We start from the raw sequence: 9189 nt of genomic DNA, 5'->3' as shown, positions 1-9189 counted from the left end.
AGATATTACTCACCTTCTAGACAGAGTAATCCCAGTAAAAAGAGGTTAAAATAATCTAATATCTGGCCGAAGTAATAAGCTATTATGACCTGGCTCTTAGGGAAAGAAACCAGACTATTAAAAAATAAAATCAGGCTGTCAAAGCTGCTATACTAGTAATTAGTATCCCGGACTAGATCTTTAAACCCGCTATTAAAAGACCCCTAACTGCTTTAATAAAAGCGCTTATATTAGTTAATCCCGGATCTTCTGCCTTCGCCTGTCTTTTTAAATAATTACCCGATCCTAATAAGTTTGAAAATACTAGATCAGATTTTTATTACTTTACTATCTAGATTAAGAGAAAAATAACTATTAATTATAACTATTTCCCGACCTCCTAATCCCACATGACTTATATTACTAACTACCTAAACAGACTCTCTTATATCTAAATCTTTTTTTATATTAGGAATAAAGTCTGCTAGCTAAATAATTATATTAATATCCTAGAAATACTTAACTATACCTATAGAGATCTAAACTATATCTAAAATATCTATAATATTTTATACAACCTGAGACAAAGAAATCAGGAGTTCTTTATTTTTTTTACTAAATTCTAATAACTAGTTATAAAAAGAGAGATAACTAAAAAATAAAAATTATATTAATATATTAAGACCCGCCCGCTAATAATTATATTAATCTTATTATTTTTTTATAGAAGCTGGAAAACTGTTATATCTAGTATACCCGCAGTTAGCCCTAGAAATCTACCCTGACCTTAACCGGAACTAATACTCGCCTGTGGATTCTAGTTAAAAATACCCAGGGCTATTATTTTTAAAGCCTTATTATTAAATCTTCCTAGCCTGCTATTATTATCCTAAACCCTAATATTATAGATCTTTTTTTTACCTATTATCTATCTCCCTGTCCTAAGGACAGTACCTGTAAGGATTATAGTAAATACTTTTATTATAGATCTAGCTAGTATATAATTAGAAACTGCTCTAAACTAGATAGTCGCCTATATTAAACTAATTATATTACGCGCCTTATCTCTTTTTTAAAGCCCCGTTCGCCCTCTCAGAGATAGTTCCCCCCTATATTCTTATTTTATTTAATCTTGTAAGGCTTACTTATACTACTATTATTTTAGGCTTTTTAGCCCTAAATAATCCCTTAAGTAAAGTGCCTGTACTCCCCAGACCTAAGTAAATAGTTAAAAAGGATCAGCCTAGCTTAAGCTATGATTAGGCGGACCTTCCCGCGTGAGTTTATTAAATCTCTGAAACTGCTACTAGAGGATTTTTTATTAAAAAAGAATTCTGAAGAACTGACTTAATAATTATCTTTATTATTCTAAATCCTAAAAAAGGCGAAATTATTATTTATATTATATTTAATACTAGCTGCTTTATATCCTATATTATAAATAAGAATTAGGCTAAAGCCTAAAACCTGACCTTATACCTGCTAAAGAAACCTAAGTTAATTATTAAGTTTAATAATTAAAAGAGTAAGACTGGTATTATTATTTATTATACCCGTATAGTTCTAAAAACTTATAATTATATTAAGAAGAATGTCTTATTTTTAATTATTTAGCTTATATATTTTTTTATTATTATTAGACTTTCCTAGCTTAAAACACATAATCCTCAGATAAGTTTTACTAAATATATCCTCTAGTTTAATAGCCAGTATTATTAAAAATATTATAATATTTTATTCTGTTCCTAGAAGATCCGAGCCTTTTATAATATTTCTATTTAGGCCTAATTAGTTAATTTAAAGGCCCCGAAGGCGCTCTAGACTTGTAATATTTATATAATATTTATTAATACTTATGCTACTTATATTTAATAAGGAAGACAGATTTTTACTATTATAGTAGAGTAAATTAATTAAATAATCTGTAAAAAGATCTTTAAAAAGATCCCTACTTCTGATTTTCCCGATCTGACTTCTGATATATCTATAGAGTTCCGAGACTTTAGTAATATATTCTTATTAAAGGAGGCAGACAAGCTCTCTTTATATAAAGATTATAATTACATGATTATCCTAGAACCTAGTAAAAGACCCCTATTTAGTCCCCTATATAATATATCTTAGGAGAAGTTAAAGGTCCTCTGGGAATAACTTCTTAAAAATCTATAAAAGGGTTTTATCTAACCTAACTCTTCTCCCGCTGCATCCCCTATCTTATTCGTAGATAAGCCTGATAAAGGTTTATATTTTTATATTAACTATTAAGCTTTAAACGCGATTATAATTAAAAATTATTATTTATTATTTCTAATAAAAGAAACCCTGAATAATCTGAAAGGAATACGCTACTTTATAAAGATTAATATTATAAATGTTTTTAATAATCTGCGTATTAAAGAAGGTTAAAAATAGATAATCATATTCCGCACCCGCCTAAATCTATTTAAATTACTAATAATACTGTTTAGTCTGACCGGAGCTCCTGGAACTTTTTAGCACTATATTAATAATATTTTATAAGATTATTTGGATATATTTTATACTACTTATTTAAATAACATCCTAATTTACAATCATACCTGTTTTAAGTATATTTAATATGTTTATTAGGTCCTCCAGAAATTACAGGAAGCCTATCTATTTATTAAACTTTTTAAATATAAGTTTATTATCCTTAAAATCAAGTTCTTAAGCCTAATTATCAGCTATAAAAAGATCTAGATAGATCTTTTTAAGATTAATATAGTTACTAATTAGTTAGTCCTAACTTATATTACAGATATTTAAGCTTTCCTAGGATTTAGTAACTTTTACTATTAATTTATTAGAGATTTCTTAAAATTAACTACCCTATTTATTAACCTAACCTGTAAGAGAGTATTATAAGAATAGATATTATCCTGTTAGGAGGCCTTTAAGTATCTTAAGAAAGTTTTTATAAATATTTTAGTCTTATAATCCTTTAACTAGACCTGTGCTATAATCTTAAAAACTAATATCTCTGATTATATTTTTACTGGAGTCCTGTCCTAGTATAATAATAATAAAATCTTATGCCTTATTACCTTCTTCTTAAAAAAACACTCGTCTGTAGAATATAATTATAAGATTTATAATAAAGAGTTATTTATTATTATCTATTACTTTAAGGAATAGTATCCTGAGCTTAAAAGAGCCCTATTTCTGATCTAGGTTATTTTTAATTACCGTAATTTAGAGTACTTTATGTTAACTAAGCTTTTAAACCAATAACAGGCCTGTTAATCTGAATTTTTATCCTATTTTAAGTTTAAAATTATATATCACCCTAAAAAATATAAAATAAAGCTAGATAGCCGAACTAGAAGGTCAGAGGACTTTTTTAAAAAAAGGGATAAATACTTATAGTACTAAAGTCAGATAATACTAAAGTATGAGAATCTAGATACTAATAATCCTAAACTAATCTTTAAACCCCTGATCTTACTTACCTCTGTAATCTAAATCTGTTAGAATATTACTTTCGAAAATAAATAAGACCTGCAGTTACCCCCCGAAGTTCAGATAGATCTAAGAGAAGCATATAAGAAGGATAACCTGATCTATAAAATCTAGAAAGCCCTTATTATAGGAAAAGACTATTATTTAAAGATTATCCTAGTTACTTGCGAGAGATAAAATAATTTCTTATTTTATAAGAATTACTTATGGATCCCTGAAAGCAATAAGCTTAAAAATAAATTAATTTATTTAATATATAATAAATCTGTATCTGGATATCCTGAGAGGAGCTATATATATAAGTTTCTTACCCGCGAGTACTTCTAGCTAAATATATACTAATATATAGTCTAATAAATCTAAAATTACTATATCTGCCGCCGGACTATCCTGTCTTATAAAATTAAATAAGATATCCTGAAGCCCCTGCCTATATCTAAATACACCTAATAAGATATCTTTATAGATTTTATCACGTATCTGCCTGAAAGCCAGAGTTATGACACTATCCTAGTTATCGTAGACTACCTGACTAAAATAAAGCACCTGATCCCCTGCAACTTGACCGCGAACGCGCCCGCTGTGGCTACAATACCGAGGACCCCAGTTCATTGCTGAATTCTGGAAGCACCTGACCCAGCACCTGAACATCGCCAGCAAATTATCAACTGTGTACTATCCTGAGACCAACAGCTAGACCAAGCATATAAATACTATATTAGAACAGTACCTCCGAGCCTATATAAACTACTTACAAGATAATTAAAATATCTAGCTCCCTCTAGCTAAGTTCTCCCTAAATATTATATACTCTAATTTAATCAAGACTAGCCTATTCTTCGCTAACTACAGCTTTTACCCATATATAGGCTTTAAACCTATCCTAATAAAAGGCTGCCGTACCTATAACCGCCCTATTATATAAGATACAGAACAGTTTATTATAAAGATATAGGTTATTATTAAATTTACCCGAGCTAAGATATTATTAGTCTAAGCCCGCTACGCTAAGTAAATAGATTATTAGCGCTGTCCTGCCCGCCTATTTAAAGAAAATTAACTAATTTAGTTAGATATCTAATATATTAAGACCCTAAGGCCTAATAAGAAGCTGGACTAGAATACTCTAAACCTATACTATATTAAAAAGGTTATTAGCCCGCACACCTACTGTCTGAAGCTCCCGCCTAATATAAAGATCTATCCTATATTTAATATAAGCCTACTTATCCCCGCTAGCTTAGATATCTTACTTAGCCAACAAAATCCTCTCTTATTTTATATTAAGATTAATAGACTCAAGAAGTAGGAAGTTAAGGATATTCTTAACTTATTTTAAGACTATTATAACTATAACCGCCCCCGCCTAATATATATTATAAAATAAGTCAGATACATAGACCTTATTACCAAACCTATTAGCTACTTAAAATATATTAAACAGATTATCTAAAATTATTACTACCAGTATCTTAACAAGTTTGGCCCTCTTTAGCCTCAACAGAGCTTAGCTATAAAAAGGGGATATACTATTATAGTATAGATCTAAAAATACTACTAAGCCCGCCAGAGCCCAATAAAACCGCCTAGCCAGAGAAACCTGACTCTAATCTTAAACCCCTAACCGCTTAAAAGCCTGAATACTAAAGATCCTGTTATAGCTCCCTGAACTATGTCTTGTTTATCAGCCTATATATAGCTTGACCCTGTAGCAATTCAGAGATACTATGAACTATTAGCCTACCTACCTGCCTGCCATCAGCTCTACCACCCCCGCCAGCCCGCACCCTGACAATTAAATTAAAATAGGTCCCTACTAATTAAATAATTACAGACGGCCTTACTAAATACCTGACTAAGTAAGAATATAAGAAATTTACTAAATAACTGAATATAGTCAATATTTAATATTTTATTAAATAATAATTAATTATTTAATATTTGCAGTTTTAATTAATACTTTTATTAATTTAAACTGAAGGGGTGTATTAATTAGGGTCACCTGACATCACTTGATTCATCAGAATCACCTGATTTTACCCTATAACTAAAATTATTCAAAATTTACTATAACTTTATTTTCACTTTATTAAACTCTCACTTCTACTACTAAATTGTATAGGAAAAGTGAGGTGAAACTAAGCTTAATATAAGCAGAAAATGAAAAAAAAAAATTTCTAAAGAATTTCTTATTTTAGACTAGCTTATCTTCTTATTTAAGAAACCACCAGTTGTTAGAATCTTATGGAAGTCAGAAAACATAATTTAATGAATTTTTTATCTAGGAAATTAAAAGTTTATTTTAACCACTGCGATTAATGGCTTTGTTCAGATGATTAATATAAAGGGTCCAGAATATCTTGCTTATTTATTTTTATAAGTTATAAAGTAAATATTACTACCCTAATTATTCTGATATTATTTAAATAATTTTATTATGATTTATGTGTTGAATCTTGATTGTTCTGATTATTTTAATTATAAAATTATGATCATTTGATTATTTAATTAATCTAATAATGATTTATGAGGTTGATCTTGAAGGCCTAGATTAATAATATAACTTACAGATGAAGGCCTAGAAGAATTTAATAATTTTATGTTTGTAATGTTTGCTTAGGGCCAGATTAAATTAGCCCTTATTTAATTGTCTATAAATATGAAGTCAATGACCTGTATTGATCTATTCTTTTTATTAAGTTGATTTACCCACTTAATTCATTCAATTGAATTTTATTTATTCATTCAATCAATTTCACCTATCTACATGCATAGCGAATGGTAGGACCTCTGGTCTATCTATTTCAGATCTAGGTGGTCCAGGTGAACTGTTTACTTCAGCTGACTGATCGATTTTCATTTATTCTATCTAGTCATTTGAAATTTCTATTCAACCCACGTGACCTACCTACCCCATCTGACAGTAATAAATAGAATAAAATTAAATAATAAATTAATTAATATTAAAGATTATTGCCCAATTTATTAATTATTAATATTAAAATATTAAATCTCTTAAATTCTGATCTAATTAGGGTCTAAACCATTTAAAATAATTTATTGGGACCTTATTTATTTGAATTAAAAAATATATCAAAAATAATATATAAGCTATATATATTGCCTATTTTTAAAATTTTATATGGCTATACTAATTTTAATAAAAGATCACGTGAGCAATTTAATTATTAAAATGATTAATTAAATAAAATGTTAATATCACGTGATTATTAAATGATTTTATTTAGATCAAGATAGAAATCTAGCTTATTTCTATAAATATACAAGATTTAAAAGAGTAATTTATAGCATTAGCCTAATTAGGCAATCTAAATAAAACCCTTTTTCAGAAAGGTCAGGTGTTTTAATTATTTAAAAAATACGGCTTTTATTTATTAATTTAGGGCTATCCTCTTATTTATAGCCCGAAATAATAAATGCAGTAATTTATATAATAAATTAAAGCTTTATATATTTATTAAAATAAAGCACTTTATATTTAATCTTATTTAATTAACTTGATTAACTATCTTTATATATAATATTATTACTTAACCTTTCTAACCTAAAACAGTATGGTTGCTAAGCCTATACTAGGATAATTAATATTTTTAGGCTTAGTAAACTAAAACCACGGGCTATAATTAGTTACCTAATCGGGTATATTGCTCATAATATATGGAGAATATAGATCCCTAGTTAAAATAAGGTTATTTTAGCATATAATTATATTTTTGATAAAAAAAAGGTCTATAAAAATAAGGAAGATATTTATCTATTTAATCTAGACTAAATTAGGTTAGATTATCCTGATCTACTAATCTATAAAGAAATTAATTAATTAATTACTTTAATTTAACTAGGATTGGAATTAGGGTTTATCTTAGGGCTTTCTGAAAATGAGCTTATTGATGATAATAACCCTGAATTAGCTAAATCAGCTGAATTAGATGAATTGGTTGAAATTAAATCACCCGAAGAAATTGATGAAATTTAATTAATTAATTAAAATGATTAATTTAATAAGTCAATTAAATTAAATGATTTAAATGACCCCGATGAAATCCTAGGGGACTAACTAATTATCCCTTTATAATTAGAGGTGCTTATTGATAATTTATTATTTAAAATTAATAAATATGATAATTTTTATAAGCTACTATCCCTAAAATAGTAATAATCAGAATCACCTGACCTAGGACTATTAAAATCATTTCGAAATTTTGTATTGAATATAGGTCAAATAAGTAATAATAAATTATATCAAAACGATTTACCTATTAAGCCAATGAATTAGAACGAAATGATAAATTTACCCTATTAAGATAAATAGTTAAATGTATACAAAATTAAATATAATTAATTAACTAAAATAAACACCTGGGAAGCTATTCCTAAAATAGATAATTTAATTTAAAAGATCCTACTATTAAAATAGGTATGAAAATATAAATTTACTGATTAAGGTTAATTATTAAAATTTAAAGTAAGAATATACGTTCGTGGAGATCTTTAATTAATTAATAATCTTGATTTTAGGGCAATAATCCTAGCTATATAAATATTTAAAACTATTATAGCCCTAATTACTGCTTTTAACCTTGAAATAGCTTAATAAGATGTAGTAAATATATTTCTAAATAGTAAATTAGACGAATTAATTCATGTTTTACCGCCTCCTGGTTTCGGTCAACAAAATAAGGTTTTTAAGCTAAAACAAGCTTTATATAGATTACACCGATCTTTATTATTATAGTAATAAGAAATAGGGAATACTCTATAAAAGTTAGGCCTAAAATTAGTGCCTGAAGATCCCTGCCTATTTATGAATGATTATATAATTTTAATGATTTATATAAATAATATTATTTTATTATATAATTGAAATTATTAATCAAAAATTAACAAATTAAAAGATTAATTATTTTTAATATATAATTTAAAGGATTTAGGTGAAATTTATTAATTCTTAAATATAAAGATTATTTAAAACTAGCAGAATCAAATAATTTAGCTTAATTAAGTAGATTATATTAAAAAAGTTGCTTACCGCTTTAAATTAGCTAATCAAAGTCTACTTAAAATATTTTTACTATCAGGGAATTTAAGCAAATTAATAAGGGAGCCACTTATTAAGCCTTATTATATAAATTATTAATAAAAAATCAGATTAATTCTCTATCCTACGGTTATTTCTAGACCAGATATTATAAAAAGTTACGAAATCCTTGCAGAATATATAACTAAATCTTATTCTAATTATATAAATACTGCAAATTATCCAATTTCATTTATCTATGAAACCCGATTCATTTTAATTTAATATAGTCTTAATTTAATAGATTAATTGAAATTATTAAAATTACTACTAATTTTTAAAATAGCTAGTAATACATCCTATGTAGATTTATTACAAAAAAAGTTATCTAAAAGATTTATATATTACTTATTTAGCAGACCTATTGATTAGTCAGCTAGAAAGTAAAAAATAATTATCTTATTAATTATTAAAGCAGAATTATTAGCCCTAACTACAGCTAGTAAGCATTTTCTATAATAGAAATATTTATTTATTATTATAAGATTTAATCCTGAAGAAAAATTACATATTTAATATAATAATTATTAAATAATTAACCTACTTATTAAGCCTAATTTAATTTATAGAACTAAATTAAAATATATAAATATTAGTAATTATTAGCTTAGGCAAAAAATCAAGAAAAAAAT

This window comes from Aspergillus steynii, assembly GCF_002849105.1.
Source record: "Aspergillus steynii IBT 23096 chromosome Unknown P170scaffold_9, whole genome shotgun sequence".
NCBI classification, from domain to species: domain Eukaryota; kingdom Fungi; phylum Ascomycota; class Eurotiomycetes; order Eurotiales; family Aspergillaceae; genus Aspergillus; species Aspergillus steynii.
Note: the sequence above shows the minus strand (reverse complement) of the source record.